General features: G+C 37.9%; 1 protein-coding gene across 2 annotated transcripts in view; it reads right to left on the bottom strand.

The window, feature by feature from the left end:
• The window catches only part of LOC139151160 (glutamate receptor ionotropic, NMDA 2A-like), a 182,297-nt gene that overhangs the window by 135,730 nt on the left and 21,157 nt on the right, over positions 1-25,410 (bottom strand). Inside the window, exon 1 of one of the 2 annotated variants that reach the window (XM_070723753.1) lies at positions 10,554-10,707. The exons of the other annotated variant lie outside the window; for it this stretch is intronic. The gene's annotated coding sequence lies outside the window, so the exon portion shown is untranslated. Of the gene's footprint in view, positions 1-10,553; positions 10,708-25,410 lie in introns of those variants that run through there. 2 annotated transcript variants of the gene reach the window in all.

The following is a 25,410-nucleotide window of genomic DNA, read 5'->3' as shown; positions in this document are numbered from 1 at the left end:
CAGGCGTATATCTATGGAACTATTTTGTGAGTCACGTGATCACTGCTTACATGTTTATTTCTTTTTTTGTAAAGTCAAATCCACTTTCATGTACTCTTTTTCTGGAGAGTGTCTTTGATAACACTTTTATATCTGCACGTATCAGCGAGTATGTCCGTGTATTCATCTGGCGATCTCTATGTAGGGATCTTGTCTTTCTATCTGTCAGAAATGTATCTAATGAATTGCAAATGAGCTGGCTTTTCCGAAGAAAAATAATTTGACATGGCATCGTTTGAAGAGAGATTGCTGTGACATTTATATCAAACAATTTTCGATCAAATGCCGCGAATATTTTAGAATAATTATGACGATTTTAGCTCACGTGTTCACTTACATTGGCTAATGTCTCACCGATGTCGGTCTGTCCGTGTGTCGGTCTGTTTGTTTGAAAGCGCGATATCTCAAACGGGCCTCCTATCGGATCAGAATAAAATCTGGTACATAGATTATGTTTGGTAATAACTAATTAAATTTTGGTTGTTGTGGCTTGTATAAATCAATACTAATTTACATATTTGTTTCAAAATCATATATTCTCAGGATGACAGTAACATAACTTATCAATCTTGTTACTGATTTTAATCAGGGAACAATATGACAGATTTCGAGATCATGCAGAAGTTTTGGCACTACTCATTTGCATATTTAAAGAACTTTACTAATTAGGGTCATATATTTGGATTGACTGGACCACCATTGACGAAACTGGCTGTGTACATTGAAGATACTATGATATTACATAAGCGAAAGTCCTTTAACAGTTTTACATCGACGAATTGCTAATTTACATTTTGAATGAAGCTTCCAGTATGTCTGGATTGAGTTGACCGAAGTTGAGGAAACTTGCTGTGTGCATTGACGACACCATGGTATAAGACAATTCAAAGCCGTTTAGCATTTTTCATGAGCTAAATTACTGATTCACATATTTAACTCAACGAACTTTATTCATTGAGGGTATATATCAATGGACTGAAAAAAGTTGATTAAAATATTGCATGTGCATTGAAGACAATATGATATAACAATAATAAAAGTCATTTAGTGTTTTTTCAGCTAATTACTAATTAAGATATTTTCTGACCTTTCCCAATCAGGGACATTAGATTGGAAGGACATGCCAAAGCTAATGAAATTTGCCATGTAGATTGATGATATAATGGTGTAACAAAACATTAAGCATTTTCATATCAGATGATTACTCATTTGCATATTTAATGACCTTTACCAATTAGAGAAATTTTACTGGAGGACTTTAGTAAACTTAATTTGATAACTTAATTAGTGGCAGTGAAAGGCTTCTTACATGATCATGTAAGCCAATCTATAATTTGCAAACTTAATAATCCTTTCACAATTTGGCATATGAAAGCTAAGTTACCAGACCAAAGGCAATCAAACTTCCTACATAAAGTGATGATGCAATAATATAACAGTAGCCAAAGAAATCAGCATTTTCATTTCAGATAATTACTTATTTTCTTGGTGATTATTTTTTATTTAAGTTGAAGCTATACACGATGAATATTACTAGTGGTGTTGGCCATAACAAATTTTAATGAGGTCAAAAACTCTTGGTAGCTATGTTTGAGAAAAGTGCCAATTTACAGTCATCCCAAAATATACAGAAAACAAGCCTAGGAGCATTTTAATTCATATCTGGTTTATTATGCCTTGTAATGTAGGACATGTGTCCCAGGCACATCTGGGGTGGACATCCGACAACACCATATCACAAGGCAAATCCTGCTCACACGATTCGGGACTATACAATTTTCATGAATCTGCATATTTACAAGTTACGTTCAAATTTCATAGTGGCTGCATATAAATACAACAAAGCAGCGCGTCTTCGAACTACCTACCATCGTACGGGGAAGTACATCACTTTTTCACGGTATGCACAGTCATGGAATCGAGCTAACGGGAATAAACTCCAATATATGTCGAGCTTACTGGCTCAGGGACGACTCTTGCGCAGTCAAACAATCATGGCCATGGATTTTGTTTCCCGGGCTGACTATTGATCAAGTAGGTACTGGCTGGCATGTTATAGAGATGGCACGATCTGATGACTATCAACAACAACAACAAAATTACAATACAGTCCTAACAACGGACCTTTATGGTTTTCTCTTAGCTTGGGGATTATCTCTTCATCACTGATGCCGGTGCAGGAGATATGAATGTGTTTTGTTGTACCATAAAACACGCTCTCTCAACCCTCACAAAGGCAAATGTGGTGGGCAAGTGACAACTAATGTACTGCCACGCTTAATCTGTCAAACGTCGCCATTGATCACCGTGGACAAAAGGGATGAAGGGTTCAAATTTAAAATATGTCGAGCACGACATCCTGCCTTTGAGATGCTCACGCACGCACTGCAGTTGCCATGTTAACACATCCATGCCCGCAATCGGAACTGATACCGGCAGGCTGACTGACGACTTTTTTTGCGATAGAATTGATGACACGGGCAAACCCGATATTCTGGTAATTCTAAAACACTTCAAGCCTGAAGCAGTGTCGGCTGAAAGAAAATTGATGGATCAATTCCTACTGTACTTTTATTGAGGAACAGTCTCGGTGTTAGTTGCATAATCATGTCATTCAGTTAAAGGGAGGCAATCGGCGGAACTTTCCTCAAAGGTTACCAGGGACCCCTACAACCGATGTAAACACGGTATCTAGGGTGCGTTGGTAGTTGATGAAAGTTAATTTGTTTGTTAACAATATATATCGTAAAATTTAAATATAACAGCTACGTTGACTTGATGCATTTAGATATGCTTGCAAGAAAGTCGCACATGCGCAGTTCCGACGACTCCCTCCCTGTAAATATTGTGTAGGATTACTTAGATTATGACTGTCTTCAAAATAATATCAAAGGACAAAGTCAAAAGCTGGCCTGGATTATAATCGTTTCTTCTTCAAAAGGGAAGGGTTCTTTTTTGTATTTTACTGGTGCTCCAGTGTGGTCAACCATAAACTGGGGCAATTCACTATGCTCCAGTTAGTGATGTTACATCAATGAAATAGACATGTCCAACAAAACTGCTTGAGAGTAATAATGAGACTCGCCGATGCCTAGAAAATATCCGATAGTAATTTTTGTCCATGGTGCATATCGATCAATGGTAATTTGATATTTCCTCACGATGACGTTGACCTAGAATATCATAGGCGTCTCGTCACGTTTGTAATTTTTCATTCTCAATCGAGTAACCCTGATGGTGTTTTAAGTGTAACACTTAAACTTTTGCTCAAACTTTCCTGAATGAAACTTTCAACCATTCTCTTACTTACAAAATACACAATAAAAATCGGGGGTCACCCTACAAAGTTGGAACTAGCGAAACAAATCACCCAACATTTTGCGATATTTGAAATTCAAAATGGCCGCCATCCCTTTGTTGACTCTAGGGAGCAAAATGTTACATTTTGGATTTTCGAAAAAGTAAGACAGTGAAAGTTTTTTTTCTTTCTCCAAGAGCTTTATCTTTTTTCAATGAGCACACACAAGTGGTAGATCAGAAAAGAATTGTAGAAATTTGAGCGTACGACTATCTGTCCCGGAGGCGTGTTCTATCAAGCGACATACTTGTAAGTTTTTTTTAAAGATGAAAATATTTTGAAACCACCTACAACACTATGGAATTAAATCACATATTGCGGTCTACATTCCCCTTGAATAATGGGATGCAATTTGCATTTTCTGTCTTTTAGAAACTTATTAAAATTAAAATTACGCATTCAGTTAAGGGTGAACGTAGTAGGGCCAAAGCGTTACCCTGAGCTACTGTCTATAACCAGTGTGATTACATCATCATCAATATGTCTGTATCTCATTTGTTGTCTTCCCTTTACAGACATTACTGTGGTAAGTTAGGCCATTATACTTTTCTCCCGTTGACATTGTGAATATAGTCGTCAATATTCTAGATATTATGGCTGGTGTGGACCGGCAAAGTCCAGGGGGTTCCCCTTAAATTGTGAAAACTGCGAAATGGTGGGTGGGGGGGTTGTTTCATGTATTTTTCAAACTGCATGGGTTGGTCATTTTCATTTTCCCGTCAAAACGCAGTTTTAGTGTTCAAAAATATTCTTGGAGATAACAATGATTCGCAGCATGATTTCATTCTCTGAAGTCATTTAACTGTACGTCTGAATAAAAGTGTAATTTTCTGTCACTTGAACATCTTGCCTTGGCAACTCTGAGGCTTGTCTTCTTGTAATTCGAGCTCACTGAGGGCAATGAACTATTCCTATTACTTACATATTAAATTGGAGCAAGTTTTGTCAGGAAAAGTATGTGAAAGTCCAATATCGTAATTGTCGCCCCATTTGAATCAAATACATTTGTATCAATTTTCAAAAACCTATAAAAGCACGGATTTAGTTAGTTTAGCATTTAAAAAACATATTCATAGTTCTCTCATAGACAGACTCCCATGTACAGTCAATCAACATTTCGGTGAAATTCCAAAATCAAATTTCTTGCAAACACATCCTCTTGCAACTACCCTATTGACAGCTTTAGCTAGTTATGTATTGGAGAAAAATTATTCATAGGTTCCTCATAGACTATCATAGTGAATCAACATTTCGGTTAATTTCCAAAATCAAATTTCTTGAATACATATACACTTGTAACCGTCCTACTCTTATCAAGTACAAGAATGTCCATTATCTAACATCTATGCACAAGTAAAGCAAGCTTTGCATTGAAAAAATTATTCAGAGTCTTGTTATATACTCCCATGTATAGTGGATGAACATTTTCCGTGAAATTCCAAATTCTTGTACACATAATATTCACCTGTAACCATCATATTCTAATCAAGTACAATGATGTTCATTATCCAACGTCTATATATGCACAAGTTTAGCAAGTTTTTCATTGGAAAAAAATTATTCACAGTTTTATCAAAGACTCCCATGTATAGTGGATAATATATTCGGTGACTTTCTAAAATCAAATATTTTGTACACATAAGAGTTGTAACCACCCTATTCCAATCAAGTACATTTATGTCAATATCAATCGTCTATAAATGCATAGATATTGCTAGTTTTGAATTGAAAAAGTTATATATAGTTTTCTCGTAGACTACCATGTATATTGAATCAACATTATCAATTAAATCCAAATATCAAAAGGTAACTGTATTTGCCTTACAACAGCATGTCTATGTCTGTCCTATCGTCTAGTGTCCGTCCGCCCCTCGGTCTCTCTCTATCTCTCCGCCGGCTACCCTCGGCTTCCGACGGACCTTTACTTTCATTTCATGATGAATTATTATATTACACGTATTATCATTTGTAATTTCAACTGAGAGCACTTCCTGATTTTCCTTTTCTGTGTTTTCTCCGGTGTGAAATACCCCCGGGACACTGACCCTCCCCCCTCTACTAGGTGTACTCTCGACGATCGAAACTACAAAGCACAAAACCCTACAATTTTCATTAAAACGCGGTCCTGAAAGTTTCTAGCTATACATAAGTAGTCAAAACTATACATTTTCTGGAAAAGGATGGTTCAACAGTACTTTTTTTAGTCAAAATTTTTTTTAGAGTCAAACACTGGGTAAAAATTTCTACATTATTCTACATTTCGTCAACATTTTGTCAAAAGCCTAGTAACTGTGTGTATACCTTTCTGATGGTAGTGTCCCCTGTAGAGTTTGAGATGATGTTCACTTTTCTGTCGTTACGTACTCGCGTATTCAGCAACATAATCTCTGACAATATACGATCTCTCTGAAACTAAACTATGCTGTATCGAATTCTCATAAGAGGGTCGGGGGACGATCCTTTTCAGCTGTACCAGGAGATCTAAAAAAACGCACATGTTGTACACCGATCGAAACGACCACGTGTCCTTACCATTCCGTTGTTGGGCATGTGACCTAAATAAGCATGTTGCTAGCCAGTGAGTGTGATTACGTGGCAGTTGGCTATCCCGACGTCATAATAACGGTCGCAAGAAACATGTCCACGTGAACAAGACATTCGTGGGCATGTGCAGGACGAATTCTTTGGAATATACTTAATCGTCAAATTCACTTTAATGAGGAAGGTGAACTACGCTACCATGGAAACATGGGATGTTAGGCGATTAATTTGTAGGTTACAGATAATAATCATTAATAACGACAACCTGCGATGGCGACATTGATGCAATGATGCTGACCATGCTGATGCTGCTGCTGATTGTGATGATTGTTGTTGTTGTTGTTGTTGTTGTTGTTGTTGTTGTTGTTGTTGTTGTTGTTGAATGTCAAATCTCAACTACCCTTTTAAATTGATTTCATTCTCACCGTTCGTTCCTATAATACTACCATTAGACAACTTCCAATGATGTCCACCCTGAAATTTGTATCAAATTTTCCTTCTAGGTGAAAGTGGTGGCACGTTGCTGTACCTTCAGACACTCACTACAACGAATATTCCGCCTTGTCACGCAACTGTGACCAAATACATCTGTTCATGTTTGATAAACCTGAAAATAGTGATGCGACGTGCAGACAGCTGTCGGTTTACCAAAAACCCCAGACTATTCACATCTAATTAATACACTTTGAAGAACACCGACCAGTTATTTGAACATGATGAGTGTTCTATCTCATCCATCTGTTTCCCTTTCAACAAAACGCATCATACTGCGCGATGCATATTCGTTGAATATGGAGACTATAAATTAATAAAGGAAAGTCTTGAATAAGTATCGCATGCGTAGGCTTCTAACACATATGGACAGTTCAGAGATTATTAGTAGTATTCATACGGTCACGTGTCAATCAACACATAGCCCGAAAAAAACATCGACGCTTAGGAGTAGTGCGAAATAGAAGTATGATGGAAATGAGATTGTTGACTCTGTATTTGTGACGGAAAGATAAGGCAAAGAATTGTGTGAAAGCATGATTTACGCTTTTGTTATTTCGCTTGCATACTTCAAAAATAAGGAATGCTCGATCTTTGTGAAAAATGTCAATGTTTTTATCTGTCGGTCTTCACGGTCTTGTCCAATCCGTCTCTATACCTGTTTGTTTATGTCTGTCTGTACCTGCCACACTTTATACGTTTCGTCTGTATTCGTTGGCCGGCGTTTGCGTACAAGTGACCACTTCACAATCATGCCTGACTTGCGCACAGCTTAATCGTACAGACGGTGTAGGAGAACGGGCCTAAAATTTGAGACATTGCATAGAATATCTTTCTATAGTGTTCAGTTGTAACAGATTTCGCAGCGGATTGACGATTATGTACAGATAATCGCCGTGCAACAATTTGTCACGAGTAGATAAATTATTGAAAAACAAAAACAAATAGATCGATGTATTACAGTATGCGCGCCGGAGACAAATCGAGAATGTTTTCATCATGATGGTAGCATAGCATCTTGCCCAATAACTTATCCACCTACTGTACACATGGCGTAGTTGTTTACTTTTTCGACATGAAATGCCGACTGTAACACTTCTTTTATAACATAGACTGAATTGTGCTCTCATTTTCTCCAGTGAAAAATATGTACGTTGTGTCTGGAATTGGAAACAGGGGCTTAATACATAACAGAGTCAACTGGCCATGGGATTAAAATTGATGTTATTGTGTCAATTAAATCCACTACCTGTCACATAAGCGAGGGACCTAAAAATAACTGCCATGGTGGATTGAGGTAGTAGGTATTAACCTCGCTGAAATATGTATTTCATTTCATTGGATTTCTAATGGCCTAGTAATTTGATGGAGGAACAATGTTTCATTTGGCGACAGACACGGGATGAAGGGTATTATCACCATATGTGTACTTATCCGCCGATAATACCTTTGATTGACCTTTATTTCGAGAACGTGCTCATAAAATGGTATATTGAAGAACGGATGTGAAAACACGTCGACGTCGACTCGCCTTTGTCAGAAAAAAAAAGAAATTGTAAAATGAAACACGCAGTCTTGGTTCGATTGACTCTTAAATATGAAGCGGCAGAGAATTGATGTTCTTTCAAATTTTATGCTCTCTTATTAAATCATGTTGTGCATAACACAGCAGCGGACGGCTGTAAAGGTCAAAGGTTGCACATTCAAGATCCGACAGCAGTGCGTTTGACTGAAGATGATTTATAATAGACCGTGGCAACGGGAGTCATATTAATGCTTGCTCCGTTGTCTAGGCTTTCCTAGGCTGCTTTTTTGAGTAATCATTATCGACGAATATTCGTCGTTAACATCGCCCAAATCTGCCCTTCCTCGGTGCGTGATGTATTGCTGAGACGAATGAACGAGATAGTGTGCGCAGAAGGTGATCCGTCAATATGAGGTTTACCATGGTCCATTTGTGAAAAAAAGATTGGTATCGTCAACACAACTTGATGTAATTCTTGCTGTTTGATCGAACATGGCGAATCTCATTTCAGCGAGAAAGGACCTTTCAGGAAAAATTGAAAACAAATACAGCCAACGGAACGTCAAAAGGCAAAAAGGCAATTTTATTTTATGATGCTTGTCTCAGAAGAGGTCAATATACCGCGATCGTAGCAAAATGTCCCTAGCTTTTACTGAAAAACATCAAACATAATAAATGTACTAGGTCTTCAGGGTCAATTAATTGTAGTTTTCTTTCAATCGGAACATCATAAAGTGTCGGTTCCTTGCATATCTGATTTGATCGAAACAAACTATACAAATGATAAGACTCTATAGGACGTAAAATACTTGTATGACCTTGTGTATAGTAGCTAATTAGTTGGTAGTTTCCTCGTCTAAACTGCTGCACATCCGGAATACTATACTGTGCCAAGAGTCGAAATACAACACCTCCGAACATTTATGACCTCATAAACTACATGTTTCGGAACTTAGCAGAGATGAGGGAAGTCTTTGCTGTTTGTTTGTTTGTTTGTTTGTTTGTTTGTTTGTTTGACATCTGCTGACAGTTTGAACAGGGAAACGGGAAATGAATTCGGGGCAGGCTCCGGAGGGAATCTTAGACGGTCCGCAAACATTTGAAAATAGCATATCACCACTTTTGAAAATTGCAGTTTAGAAGACGTTGACGACGATGGTGATGATGATTATAATGATGATGATGATGATGATGATGATGATGATGATGATGATGATGATGATTATTTTAAAAAGTAATCAAGTTTGTAAAATATTATAAATAGATCGCTATTTTGGTGAGCTTTGGTTCTCTGTACCCTACAAAAATTACACTCATTCAACCATTTTAATAAATGCTGACGCGATTGGTATGACGTTTCTTCATCTGATTATACAACGTAAGAAGTGATTGGCATTCTGTTTAAAAACTACCATGATAATGGTTTCCCATTATGCAAATGATCATTGTTCCAAACAAACATCAGATGTTTCCCCCCCCCCAAAAAAAAAATAAGGCAACTAGGTTAAGTCCATAATCAAATATACACAACGTTTACCCATGGGGCCTTGGCGGAATAACAAACTCATAACGAGCATGTGGTTAGAATTAAAAGGCTTTTCAAGAACATTCATTTGAATTATTCATGTTGCCTCAACAAACGGTAGGGTTTTTCATGATGGCACGTACTTAAAATGATGGGCATTTATTTTGTGACATCACATCGATTAGACTTAAATGTTTGTAGGATTTGACTGTTTTGCAAAAGCATTTCAATGTAGAGTGAAGTCAATGGAAAATTTTAACATGAAATAAGGCTACAAGACAGAAAGTTAATATCAGACAGTCACCGGGTAGACTTGGTTCACAAAATAACGTTGTTTTAGACACGTTTCATTTATGCGAGGTACTTTCTTACATGAAAACGTCTTCTATAAAGATCACAGCACTGGTCGATGCTGTCGGTGGTGTGCATGCGCAATGAGCCGAACTCATGAACTCGTTCTTTCACACAACCATAGTTAAAATAATAAACTTAAAGACACATACGACTTATCATTTACATCTGACTTAAGGTCGTACGCGTCTCAAAATTGAAACACTTAAACCTCAACTCAAACATTCCTCGACGAAGCTTTCAACCGTTGTTCTTACAAAGTAAGAATAAAATTCGGGTGTCACCGTGCAAATTTGGTACTACAGAAATAAATTACCTGATAATTTACCAATTTGACGTTCAAAATGGCCGCCATCCCTGTGTTCACTATATGGGATAAAAATTGGTTTAAATCACAAAATTGAATCAAATCCAGCCACTGAGTTAAAACCCGTGATCTACGGCTTTCTCTGTTTTGTGCTATTCCCTAAACCTTTGCTACCTGCTAATGGGGGATGGAATGTGGTCTTTCGTTGCGTTTCCTACAACAGGCCGACCCTCTCAATGCATTTTGCATCATCACAAAAAAGGTCACATGCCGCGACGACATTCAATATTTGTCGGCAATGCAGCAGAACATGTCATGCGCACTACAGCTTGACCCTTCCTACAGCAGAACAAAATTCCGGTTGAAATGAAATTATGAAATCACTGTATCGTAAAAACGGGAACATAAGAGTTACCTCGTTGCCATGAGATTTTAGCCTGGCCGTACTGTATTCTACAAGAGTCTGGTCTTCCTCTGCGGGGAACTGGTGATGGGCCAATTACTCCACAAAGGTTTAAACGCCACAGGTTGAAAGGATGTGTCTTCAAACGAGGGCTCGATAACAGAGTAATTCCCGTCACCCTTCGAAAAGGAAGCATAATTTCTGACTTTGTTCAACAAAAGCTCTGGCACATAACAACAGAATCAGCGGCCTTCAATATAACGACCCTTGTGGGTCGTACACGGAGAAGTCAAGGCCGGTTGAACCCTGCACCTGTATCTGTCAATCTTATGAGACACTCGGACCACCATGTCTCCAGGCCTTCATTAAACAACTGTACAGTTAATGATCAGATATATCTCCCTGTGACGAATAATTGATTACTCTTTCCCTTTGGTTAAAGCCATATTTTGTCCTATTAAAACTCTATGCACCTTTCACTGACGTACATGTTTGGGCTACTATTATTTATGGTAAATGGTAAATTATCGGTGAGAATTGTGTCATCGACGATGAATTGTTTAACGAGCTTTTTCTGTGTCATGTCACCTCAAAAGATGTTAAATTCTCAGACTTAAACCGGTATTACCAGCACCTCTGTACCTTTCATCGGAATTTTCAGAAGGTATGTGCCACATGTAATATCTTAGACAGCGAACCATAGGTTTAATCTTATGTTCGCTTGCAGTTGATCATCAATGTAGAAACCACACTCTGTATTAACAAAGCCAATTAAAGATGATGCAGCTTATATATAATGGACACACTTCGAGTTCATTATATTAATTTTACTACATTGAGTAAGGAAACAGATAACAGAATTTGTTTTAATACCATCACGTACGTTCCTCCTATTTCAATCTACAGTCTTCTATACACACACATGGCCGTGCAAATTATTGCTCACTCACCGTCACGTGTTTGCTTTGGCTATTTGGAATGTTACGCACAGGGCACATTTATCTTGTCAGTAAAAGCGATGACATGAAAATGCCGACGAAAATGGGTTATAAAAATGAGCAATCGCCGAAGCAGGCACATGGGAACTTGTAGTCACGACGCGGTCTGCATGTCTAAGGGTCAAATAAATCATTCGATGGTGCGATTTCCAAAGTCATAAATATGTGAAGACGTAAAACTACACTTACAATCGCATATCTACCTCTTTTTCTCGTTTTTTTTATTTCCTTTCTCAGAATTCAAGTAAAATGAGCGCACTTCCGAAATTATCCAATGAGAAGCTCGATTTTTCAGTCACGCTTGGATTTTTATGATATCATAGTTTATCTGGTACGTGCTGCAAAAGTGTGATAGAAGAAAGCACTGTCTTTAGTCAAGATCTTTGTCACACAAGAGAGAAATACTTCTCCTTCCGCGGTCAATAACTTTATAGGCAACAGTCATGACTGCTCTGTGATTCCTGTTCAGTGACATCAAATTGAAGGAGAAAAAAATTGTACTCATCCTACCAGTCTTGAATGCGCGTAAATCTGAATAGCATAGTAAAGCAAACGACGGCATCCAAAAAAGCTACCGACGTTTTAAGTAGATTGTCCATCTCCTTCGGATAATTATAATACAAGCTGAAAAATAACTAAGAGAACTCATTCTAATTTTATCGATGAGATTAATCGGGATTAATAACATTTTCAGCTAAATTTCATTTCCTTCTGCGAGCTTGCTTAGAATATGTCTAACTATTGCTGTAATAGAGAACATTAATGTAGCTCTTATTGAGTGTATACACTTCACTTTTTAATCTAAGAGTTAACGTTACCCTTTTCTGAAACTGTCTTTCGTTGATGAAACTCAAGACGATGACTAACCTAATGTTGATAAACTGGAATAGAGGGCGTAGTGTTGATGCAACATGATTGGAACACGTCTTTGACCCTTGGAGAGAATATAGAGACAAGAGTCTCCTTGAGGGACAGTGACCCAGAGGTCACGACACATTTTCAGGCACGGGGTGAATTGGTGAAAGACTGGAGCTGTGGACAGTAAGTGTGTTACAGTTTTACATCTATGATATCGAGAACGTACCACCTTACAACTTGAGACAGCAACTTTGACGTCGTTGCTCACAGGACAACGATAACAGATCTATGGGGAATCGCCAAGCCATGTAGACATTCAAACTTTCTTGTTGTTATTGAGGACATGGAAAAATATAATCAGAGTAAAAAGCTCGACTTAAACGAGAGTCGTGATTACGGCCGTAAGGAAGCGAATTCAAAGGATTGGTTTTAAATCTACATATGTGAGTTTGTTAGCAATTTACAGTCGGTCTCCCGAGATCAAAGGCCCAGACAAGCCTATTGTTAATGTTCTCCAAACATATTAAATATGATATTGAATAAGACCTTAACAGCCTTCCGTCAGAAGTAATTACTTTTTTAAAAAATTACATAAAGACATTAATGATATTTTCCATGAAAACACAGACATATGGTCACATATAATGGCTTTTATGGGTTGGAGGTCTGGACATGATGTTGTGGCACGTCAGAGCAAATTTGCAGTGTTTAAGTATACTAATTACAATATGAAGATACAGAGATTTTTACTATAATGACCCCTCGGAAACCGCCCACTCTGTAAGAAAGAAAATGTGTGCTAACCAGACACTGCCACGGAGAAACTCAGCCTTAGGGTCGACAACCCGGGAAACTGTGCCGTTGCAGACTGCACATTTTAATTAAAGTTTATTTAGATAGAAAAGTAATAGGAATATTACATCGTCTGGTTGACTGAAACGCAATATTGGAAACGTGCGTTATAGTGCAACCATGAACGCAATATACCTAAAGGCGGGAACAAAAATCTGATTTTGCGTATCACGCGATTATCACACCAGTCGTATCCCCTTGATCGGCGGGCGGTAAATAACTTTCTTATTATGTATCTTATTTTGGTAAAAGTGTTCTATATCCTCTCGTGACTTAGAAATATACTGTTTTGCCATGACGACTATGCGCCTTTTTCTTATACACTGTGTTTCCTCCCCGCGTGGTGGAACTCCAATAATTTGCACGTGATTGTGAGAGCGTCAGAGCAAAATATTCAATGATTAAGAAATTCTGTAGACACTCCTTAACCACATTTATCACCAACATTTCGCGCCCTTCAGATTCCTGTCTATATGTATTACAAACATACTTGATGGTATAATTTACCAGTTTTATTTAAATAAATGTACACTCAACTCTCGCATTGTACTTCTATAGCTCCACCTTGTCAAAGGTAAGGGATTGCTCATTGGATCTGACGGGGTCAAAATAAACCATTTATCGCGTTTCAAAATATAAATCCATTCCCCGTTTGACCATGACCAGTAATGTGAGTATTCTAGAAAACATAGCAGGGTTGAAACCAGCCGAAATTTTTGCTCTGCAAATTTCCTCTCTCGTTTAACCACACCCTCCAAAGTTTAAATGATCTATCCCCTTAACCCACCCTGTTGCAAGTTGACACTATTGCGAATTGAAAGCATGCGTGTGTATAATAACTCTTTGTCTTTTAATTTGTGACGAAAAAAATATCGAAAGGAATAGATTTGTAAATTTCTTACTATCTTCGGAAAGCCTGCATCTCATCATCTGAAACATCTCGAACAGCTGTACGTGTTTTTATCCTGCCATATCGCTTACCCACAATCATGTCAGATACATGTACCCTCTGCCAGTATATTTTCTCCTAAAAATTACCATTTATTCACTCATGCGATATCCCAAACACGTGGCAGTGATAAAGACCAGGCTGGACACGACGGCACTCTGGTTCCCGACTGAACGTTAGTGAACTTGACATTCTCAACGGGATTCCAGATAACGGTCGTGACCCCTTGACCGACAAGACGAGCTCAGCGTAGCATACAGCTGCTGTTGTCATGATGATACCGCAAAACTGACGCGGATGTTCCTTTCGGCTGCAGTTTTTTCCCCGTAGAGTTCAGTAATATGTTGGCATCTACACAGTAATTAGAGTGGAATGCGCCTGGCGGACAAAGATTATGGCTCTAGAAACTTTTAAAGTAGTTTATCATTTGTGGGGGGTCATTTTGAAGCTCTTGGAGTAACCGAGACTATAGTTTTTAAGGTGATTTGACTATTTCGCCAAAATTTCATCTATATCGACGTATTAAAAGAAATGACACGTGCCGATGTTATAAGTCATATTTCAATATAAAAGTGTACATTCAAAGTTATTATAGCATTTTGGATATCTTTATGCCAATCCAGCATTCGTATCATCGCAACACATTACGCAAATTCGTTTTGTTAAACTCCTGTGGCTTGCGAAGCACACTAATATAAATGCCGCAGAACGAGGTTAGCATTCTCCAAAATTTGAAATCGATTCGACAAGGTAATTTCTCTTATGTCTTCCCCTCCCCTCCTGCGTGGTTCTAAGCAATTTCCATATATTGCCCTTAGCTTTTCAGGGAAAAGTCACGTAATTCCGATGTGCACGCTCGACCCCGTGTCTGCCGGACGTTCCAGTCATGCCAATTATGTCGTGTGTGATGTCTGCTGGAGATTATAATCAAAGCCGGCTATCGTGAACCGTAAATCCCTATCAAAACATCAGCCGAGTTAATCTTTCATGATCGTAATATTCTCCATGTCGGTGAGAGTACAGATTAATCGCCGATCTGAGCTTCCTGGGGTCGTTCAAAATTAGTAGCATATTCTTGTCTCCTGCAATGGTTACCTCTGAAATCCAGTAAATCTCCCCCCCCCCCATATAATAACAGCAACAAAAAAGTAAACCTCCCTTCCACAATATGATAACAGCAATGAAAAATTAAAACAATCTTCTGTCTGCCATTAATCTTCATACCGAGGAAAGTCGAACTTATTTGTCGATTATGGATTTCAAAAACGCAAGCCATGTTTGTCTAAATAGTACCGGGCAAAAACCAAGAAATAAAGTTAAAATTAAATGGTGAAGATTACAAGTCGTTGACATCGTTCGGTAAAATCAGCAATGTCTAGATAGGAGTGTGTTTTCAAAGGTCGAATGTCACCGTATGCGTGACTGGGGATGCAACTGAACAGTTCACAGCGGTTCAGATCTTATGACAACCGAGGCGTCATGTACGTAGCTGAAAGATGCAAATATTTTAACGGAGCTTCGTGATCTCCCAGGATACAGGAAACCGCCATGCAATAAAAGGACAATCCCTCACAGCGTTGCACACGGTGGTACAATCACATCATATGCTTCTGCGTGTCTATATAGACACTATATACAATAACGAATGACAGCATATACAACAATGGCACAATATTGAGAGACTCTTGGTAAATCGTCACCGGCGCAGAAAGCAAGGCTATTTGATGGACAATAAGTTAGGTAATCTGTGAAGTTAACAATAACACAATGCGCAGTAAGGTTGCAATAATATGCTTAATATAAAATATAAAATGTAGTATGGGTCAGATTAGAAATGAACCGGAAGGCGTTGTACTTATAAAAATAATGGCAAGTTTCTCAAAATGAATGGGTATCTCCCAGCTCCGTGTATGGCGTCAGCAATTTGTAATATAATGTTAGCCAGGGGTATCATTTTTGGTTCAAAGTTGTGTGTCCAGGAAGGACAAAACATCTTATTTGGTGTGTGTTGCGATCAAGGAGGGTCTATGTTGCAATTTATTCGCAAGACTTTCCATCTAATGACGGGAGTGCGATATCTTATGCAAAATCTTTTTATGCGTATTGTTAATTCATACATACATTATGATAATCACCGCTGATGTCAATGTCCCTCACTAATGTACCTAACATCGTGCACTAGATGTATCGCAGGAAATAAAATGACCTTCAAGCCTAAAACCGACTGCCAACGATCCCGCCAACGCCCATACTCCAGAATGTGAAGCAGCGAAAAACTCAGAGATGTCGTGTATATGAGAATATTAAACTTCAAGATCTCCACTCAATGACATCCAATTCACGTTCGCTCAGCATGAGAATATCCTGCGCCGAGGAACTAAGACACTTTACGTTAAGCCGGCTTCAAGGGGTAATGGCGTGTAGCCAGGAGGCAGAACCCTATTGATTTCTGAGGAACCCAACGCCGCAGGTTGTACACGATATTCAGGGTCACATAAGAAGCCTAATTGGCGTTTATCTTGAAAACAAGCGATACAAGTCTTTAAAAATGTCCAGCTGTGAAAAATTCTGCCCACGGTCAGCATCTAACTATACTACCAGAACGAGCGGCATTAACTGAATGTATCAACCGCGGATAACTGTGTACTGCGCTGTTTTTTAATTGCAAAAATCACTTCATCACTCCATAAAGGACCAAGAGAGCGCCTTCGATTTTGCCCCGGTTATAGGTTGTAATGGCTATAGGAGCCCGGGGCGAATTCCTTAAGGTCGCGAGGTCAAGGAACACCGACGCTGCGACGAGATTTCGATTGCGCCTCTTATCGGGGTGAAACATGTCCAATTAAAGGCCATAGGATATAATGACGCAATACGATGAAGCTAATGATGGCTTCCGTCTCCAGAATTCTTTTACCTCATTAAATCAGCGTTTCAGCATCTGGAACATAACGAGCATAGGAGAGAACCTGTTATAGGATTGGAAATCCTGGTATGCGCAATTCCCCTATCAAATACTAATTCGAAAAGAACAATGTGCAGGTTCCATACATTATTTCAATACCGTTTCACTTGCAAGTACTGTCACCAGAATATATGATATTCAAGGCATGTACAAAGAAACTCCATTGTCGGTATGTTTTTGTATCATGTATGTATAGACACTTGTGAAAATTTCATGTGTGATGATTGTATCTTAAGCCTTGACATTTTGCAGGATTCCATTGTCACACACGATTCATGGCTGGTGTCTTTTTAGGCTGCGTTCACAAATAATGATTAGGGGGGGGGGACTGGAGGAATCTCGATTGAAATCTTATTTTTTTTCAGATCCCCCCCTAAGTACCCTAAAAAATTTTCAAATGCCCCCCCCTCTATATGGTCAAAATTTTTCAAGTCCCCCCCAACTATCACAGGCCCGCATATTTGTAAAGGATGTGAGCGCAGAAAAAATAAACATGTAGTGCGCCGTTCTGCTCACAGGTGTTCAACACTACCTGTATTAGCACTTTGTATAGTCACATTCCAAAGGCAAGTTCTTTAAGTGCATAAGTGAATTTTTCATAAAAGCCAACTTGAGTCAATCCAACTCTGGCCAGGTCAATTGCTCCTGTTGAAGAGCACGCAAAATGCAATCATGAGAGAGTAGGAAAATTGTGAATTCTGGCTAATTGCCGTATTGCACAGTGACCTACCAAAAAATTGTTTTAAAACTACAAGACGTATACTCAAAATTGACAATATCGGAAGGTTAAAATATTCCATCAAATAAATGTTTTAATCTCTGAAATTTTTTGGTGTGATAATTGCAAATTTGGTTAAAAAATAAATATTTCCATTTGGGCACATATTTTTTCTTTTAGTCTTTACTATTCAAAGTTTTACTTATGTATCAGTTATTAATAAGAGTGTGAAAATTTAGAAAATCAAGCATGGTGACCCTATCTTTTTTCTTTAATATTTGATTATTCTCATATGCCAGAATTCACATTTCTATGTTTTCTTCCATGTGTTGCTCTCTGGCCTGATCTTGTGTACAAGTGAGTTTCACTGTCATGAGTGTCATTTGACCAAAACTCCTCTTCAACTACCATGTACATCAGAGTTAGAGCTTTCTCTGTCACTGTTCAGGTATGCAGTGACAGTGACATTGCAGTAGCAGGGTAGTATCTGATACTGACACTACCCATAGGCAGTAGCTGTATTAACTTTGATAATTTTGGCAATATTTTTGTTCAGTTTTACAACTGCGTTCTTGTTCTACCCCCTACAGCATGAATTGTCCAGTATTCAGCTTGCTATCACAGCCTATGTATGTTTACCATGCATTTGTATCACTGACAACTGACTGTCAGTCTGGACTCCAATTAAATTATCACAAAATACATATTTATATTTATATATACAGGCTTTGTCGACAAACTAAATATTGTGTGTTTGAGCATGCTGTAGGGAGATAGCAAGAAACTGTAGTTGTATATTGCATAGAAATATTGCAGAAATCATTAACAGTTGCAGCTTCTGCCCTGTTACAAGGCTCAAGTTTGTTTTTTTACGACAAATTAGAGTTTAGATTTTTTCAAGATAAAAGTCATGAAATGTGACAAAATGATTCTAGATTTTGTTAAATTATTACTAACATTACAACATTTTGATGACATAAAAAATGGTATTCATTTTTTATTGAATTACCTACAAAAACTTGGAATTTGAAAATGTTTAACTCAAAAGGGACCCAAAAATTTTCAAGTCCCCCCCTACAGGTAGAGCAAAATTTTCAAGTCCCCCCTCCACTACCCCCAAAATTTTCGAATGCCCCCTGAATTCCTCCAGCCCCCCCCCTAACCATTTTTTGTGAACGCAGCCTTACTCGAATTTAAAAATTTGAAGGTAGGGATTGCCTAACCGTGTCGACTGGCTATGAAGTAGGAAGTTCAAATGGACTTAGGCAGTGAAACTAAATATTAAGGAATAACATGTCGATAAAAAGTAGGAAATAACACAAACGAAAATCATCAGCTGTGGCTCCTTCAAATGTCATAGACAGGTTTACTTTGAAATAAAACAAGCGACAGATATGTTATCGTTTAAAACAAATCCGGCAATTGTTTATGACATCGATTAATTTGCCTAGTTATACGGCTTAAAAGAAGTTACAAATTGTCCAGAATGGATAAACCTGTCCCTAAAGTATCTTTTATTTCTTTTCCACAAGTAAATTGTGTAGCAAAACCGCCCTGCACTTACGCGTAGCGTGCATGTAAACTTCCTCGATTGAGAGTAATGTATTTTAGAGGATGGTCTCATTTTGTGTTATTCTGCATGAAATGACATGACTATATTTTCGAAATTTTAGTCTGGTGTCTATTTGAGGAGGTCTCATTGACCTGTGACCCACACACCAACATCAGTCCGGGTCATTTCCAAAATTAGCGACTCATTATGATAATGTATTCCGACTGTTAGCAATCATCGACCGGAATACGTCATTAATAAAGTACGGGTCACAAATTTCGCGCCAAGTGTGATCGGCAGGTTTTCGCCGCTTATTAAGCCTTTGTCTTATGAATTTGGAAAAAAAATTCGACTGTCAACATACTCCACGTGTTCTGGAGAAGATCGTGGCCAACAACGAGCCCGATATGTGAAAACATATTCGAAATATTTACGATTCATTTCTACCCCCAAATTATCGATTTCTCTGAAGTACCGAGAATCATTTTGTAGATGTTCGTCATCTCTATTAGAAATACTGTTTTAAAGGTTATTTGTGTAGGTATGCGTTTGGCATTTTGCAAGAAGTAAGAGAGATGTCAGAGCTTTAAACGATACTTATGTTGTGGTTGTCTGAGCCAGACTGAAAATGGTACGCGATTTTGAAAATGTGTTGACAGAGTTGCCACACAACTGTTCGACATTATGACAGAATACGGTGCGATTAATTGTTATTTCACAAACGACATCCGTATTCCCATGAAATGTGCAACACTAAATGTTTTGGCAAAACCCCTCTTTCACAACTGGTAATATTTTTGACACGGTTATCTACGACAATACTTGAAAAACTTATGTGAATGGTGCAGCGGGGGAGAATACAGCAAGATAGCGTTCAGCACAGTATGGCGTACGTAACCATGGATGCATGCGGGGGTTGCCAGGAAATACAATTTTTAATGATGGCGCGCTGGCCGCTGATTGGCTAATGATAGGAAAAATATTATGGTATAGCGTCGTCAATTTTGGAAATGACCCGGACTGAACATATACGTAAATTCCTCGATTGAGAGTACTGTATTAATTTGCCAAATTATATATGGCTTACATTGTGTATAAGAAGTCACAAAAAACTTGTCCAGAATGGAAAACCTGTCCCCAAATTCCCATTTATTTCTTTTCCAAGTAGTAACCCCCTAGGTTACTAATTTTATTCAATATAGGTGTTAAATCATAATATCTGAGGATAATTTTATTCAGACACGCCAAGAGACTACTCAGGATATATTTTGAAAATTAGCATGATGATACCCTGCTTTTAATTTGCAAGAGTGTGAATTCACATTTATGTTCCATTTTATAAATGTTCAAGAATTTGACATTAGTATAAAAGACATGAGGTTGTAAGAACGAAACCTTGCTTCCCCGTCGTACTGACATCCGGTTATTATATCGTTTTCTTATGTTGAGTTTGTAGTGAAATATATGAAAAAACAAATTATTTAAAACGTGAAATGGAATTGATCGAAAAATAAAAAAATTCACAAAAGATTGCCCATGCTTCATAATGCTTAAATCATGTCTTTTGAAATTTACATTTTTTCATATCTTAGGGAGCCCTATTCAGGCCTAATTTCCATGGAAACGGATACAGTGACCCAACACTTTTCATTTCACTTTTAAAATGATAGCACATTAAAGAATGCATTACATTACTTTTAATTCTACTATGAATTTTTCGTCCTTCAGTCATAAGTCATTTTGAACCAACTGGTAAATCAATGCCTTGCTTTCTGAAAACCAAAGAAAATAATGCTTTCTAAACTGTTTTCTTCATAAGACGTTCTTCGAATAAATTTTGATTTACTTTTAATGCCCTCTTTGTGATTTTATTCAGTCTCTTAATGATGTCAATCGAAAATTTGATATTTTGGGTCCTCCTCTTAAGCGTTGACGGAGTTCGGACTCTGTCATTTAATTACAAACTAGTTCTTGTATTCCATATTTGAGGAAATCACAGACGGGATACATTAACGTCAACGACAACCTATGATACTGTCACTTTCTCGGTAGCTGAAGAAACGATTTCACTGTCATATTCATTCAGGGAGAAAGACAAATGGGTCGCGGATCGGTGAGGCATGCGTCTGACATTTTAGGTCAAATTTCTACCAACAAGCTTGTATTATCAACGAGCATGTGCAGCTAAAACACAACTATATATCTCCCATTCGTGAAGATTGTCGTTCGCAACGTTTGTTATTAACGCAGCGACAGAAGGTACAACGTAACAATATGTATTTTCGCAAATGTCAAGTCGAACACTGGCACGCTTCAAAGTCCCAAAGCGTCTATTGAAAGGTCAGGTAATGATGACACACCGAATTAGATGTCTTGTGTGATCGATCGCTTCGCTACGAAGGATCTGAAAACCCTGAGCGATTTATGTATGAGCCTTTCCAATGGGCGACTGCAATGCGCATTTCATTTCCAGGGCGAGCTCTTGAGCTAGTGTGTCATGAAATCAAGGTGTTAAATATCTGATCACATGAACTGATAACCCAGGGGAGACAGTTAATGACGAAATTAATCATTACAAAGTAAAAACACTGTATAAAATTGTCTTTTTTCACCCAAAAGCTTATTTAAGTTAAATTGTGATTGATGCGCTTCATTAATCTAGATTACTTTTTTTAATATATCTGGTCTAATTTGACATGGAAAACGAAACTTCGATTGCATGTCGTGAGATAAAGATCGTACAGTGACGGTGATACGTATCTCAACTGAAATCTCTTACATTCGATAATTTTGGCCGGGCATTACTTTAGTAAGTGCGCACTGATTGGATGTTTGTGTATCTTTGCTCGCCAACAAGTGCTATCTAGTTTATAGTAATGGTATGTAAACACATAAAAAAATTACATAAACATACACACGTAGTTCGTATTACATACATACATACATACATACATACATACATACATACATACATACATACATACATACATACATACATACATACATACATACATACATACATACATACATACATACATACATACATACATACATACATACATACATACATACATACATACATACATATATACATACACATGCCATGTACACACACACACACACACACACACATATATATATATATATATATATATATATATATATATATATGTGTGTGTGTGTGTGTGTGTGTGTGTGTGTGTGTGTGTGTGTGTGTGTGTAAATATATATATATGTACATATTATCTATATCTATATATGTATAAGCTCTTATATACGGTAAATATATTGTATCAAACACGACTTACTATATGGCAAGTGGTGACAACCATACGATATGAGTTACTCAGACTGTTATAGAACGACATTGTAAAAACAAGCTTCTGTCATCGCCATTCAATCAGCAACTCGGTCTAAAAGAGGTTACATCATGTATGATAGCTCCTGTGAAACTTCAATTTTCAAGAGTCAGAGTGAAGAGACATCGGCACAGTTTGACATATGTTATTTTGGGTATGCAAAAAAATAAATAAATTTCGATGGTTTGGAAACTGTTGGCAATTACAAGAATTTCTCTGGAAAAAAGAAGGCATTATTTACTGAAAACCCCGTTCTATGGTGACCTATGGAACATTCAAAATCCAACTTGGTAAAGGGTAACAGCGAGGGAAAGTTTGAACTTTCACTGCCAATGTTGTAAACAGTGAACTGGTAAGTTCGTGGGCGTTATGAATCCCCGGTTCGGGAATTCACTGTATTGCCTACGATTTATAAGGTCAATTTGCAAAGAACTCGCTTGAAAAAGTCTTTGAACATATTTTATCGCAACAAATCCTTTGAGCATCAGATATAGGCTGTATATGATGGCTAAAGCGGCTTGAGACCCGTCTATCATTAAACGCCCGAGGGGGTATCTAAAAATCTTCGAGTCATCCGTTGAAGACAAAATGAGGTTCCGTGCTTAATTCTTTAAAATTACTGACCCCTTCGAAAGATAAGTTTGACCGTTCGACAAGAAGTAGAATCGATTATAACGCCGCACCGTGGAACAGTTTCCCTGTGTTAATAGTCACTTGTGTCCAGCGTCGTGATGGCACATTCAAATTGACAGACAACAAAAGCGAAACACTGCCTTTGCAAGCATGATTGTTCATGAAACATGCCTTATTAAACCGGAATGTATTATCTCCAAATATCATATATAGTCACGAATCTTTCAAGGCAAGAGTTGAAACCTTTTAGCGTCTGGCTTAATGTTTTCTATCAAAAAGTAGACCACATAGGATGTTTAGTATCTTTATAAAAACCCCGAAGCTGTGTAATAGTTCATATCGTCTAATGAGTCAACCGACTCTAATATTCAAGATTTTAAGTTTTTAGTTTCAGCTATCAGTTTTACAGTTAATTATGGGTTTATATTTCATACATTGGTAAAACTATGCATACTACAATATATTGCGCAATGCGTCTGCAACTGTAAAGTACCATCATAGTATCATGACAACTCATTCATTCATTCATCCATTCACTCATTCAGTCATTCACCAGCTGTTTTAATTATTTATTTCTGCAGAATCAGAGACATGACTGGATGGGAACCATAACCATGTTACTTCGAACGATTGAGTAGAAAATAGACGATGAAAAATAATGGGATGTGTTATACAAAAAGATAAATACATTCTATAACACGCCTGATACTTATTCTATGCCGCATTTTGCCATAACAATTCACTTGATAGAAAATTGATAGTGTAGTTTCCACTAACTCGAAAAAGTGACGTCTGGGGTATTCTCTCGACGACTATTTCCGTAGAGTAATAGCTCGTCGAAAATTTGACGAGCCCGTGAGACAAGAGCAAGATTTAGCATTTCAACTCAGCAGGAACTTGAAGAGCTCAGGAACATAAAAGACGTCATTCGACGTGCTAAGCACATTTTGGCCGCTTGTATTAAACAACTGGCACCACGAAGACCGCTGTGGACGACTCGCCAGGTACAAACTCCCACAAGTTGTTGCATTGTGTACGTTGAAGTATTGGAACAATTACAATATCACAGATCGTAAGTATGTCGAGTGCTATATAACTGTTTCCTTCAGCCCAAGGCTATGGGAAATAGTAAGGTATTTTTGGTAACGCACTGTCCTCAGAGTAAACGAGCACTATAGTCCTCGTGACCAGACAATATGTGTCTGATATACGACGTGTTTCACAAGATAAATGGTCAGGAAGCAATTCATACAATAAGATAATTTACTTGAAACACGAAAAGATGATGAAAAATTTGGTGAATTTCTTAATAATATTTGTTCAACCTTTGACATATGATAGATGCATTCTTTTCCTGGGTTAATGAACAGATAGATTTTCGCCGTGTGCCTTTTCTCAATAGTCTAATGAATCACGAGCGTCTACTCGATGGAACGCGCTGTCACCATGCAGTTTAAATATCGAAGGACATGTCTGTCAAATATCATATCTTCATAGCTTCATCACAGCCCCTCTCACCGAAAATGAAGTGGGTAAAAACGCTCATGTTAAAATTGAATCGGAGTAAGCAGGTATGTGAGCAAGAGCAAGACATTCGACGTGACACACTTTTGCAGTCTGCGAAATGCTTAAATAGTTAATGAACCAATTTCAATTGTCATAAATAAACGTATGGGCACGTTCATTCACTGCTACTGGCATCATATGTTTAAGCTATGGTGCGTCCAACTTTAAATAATAACGGTCGATTCCATTAATTCATTTGCATGTGCCCTACCAAACCATATCCAAGGACGCTCATGTGAACTGATAGGCGTCTGTGGATTCAATTCTTTAATGATATTGTTATTTAAAAAAGAAAGTTTCTGTCTGACAGTGATTGAGCATCACGTGCACAATGTGACTGCAGATTGCCAGCCAAGTGTAGAATTCAACAATGTCACGTGCTTGGACAGTCAACACCACATCTCAAACTTTAATTGTTTGTT

The sequence above is a fragment of the Ptychodera flava genome, chromosome 15 (assembly GCF_041260155.1).
Source record: "Ptychodera flava strain L36383 chromosome 15, AS_Pfla_20210202, whole genome shotgun sequence".
NCBI lineage: Eukaryota > Metazoa > Hemichordata > Enteropneusta > Ptychoderidae > Ptychodera > Ptychodera flava.
This window is presented reverse-complemented; position numbering and strand designations above follow the sequence as displayed.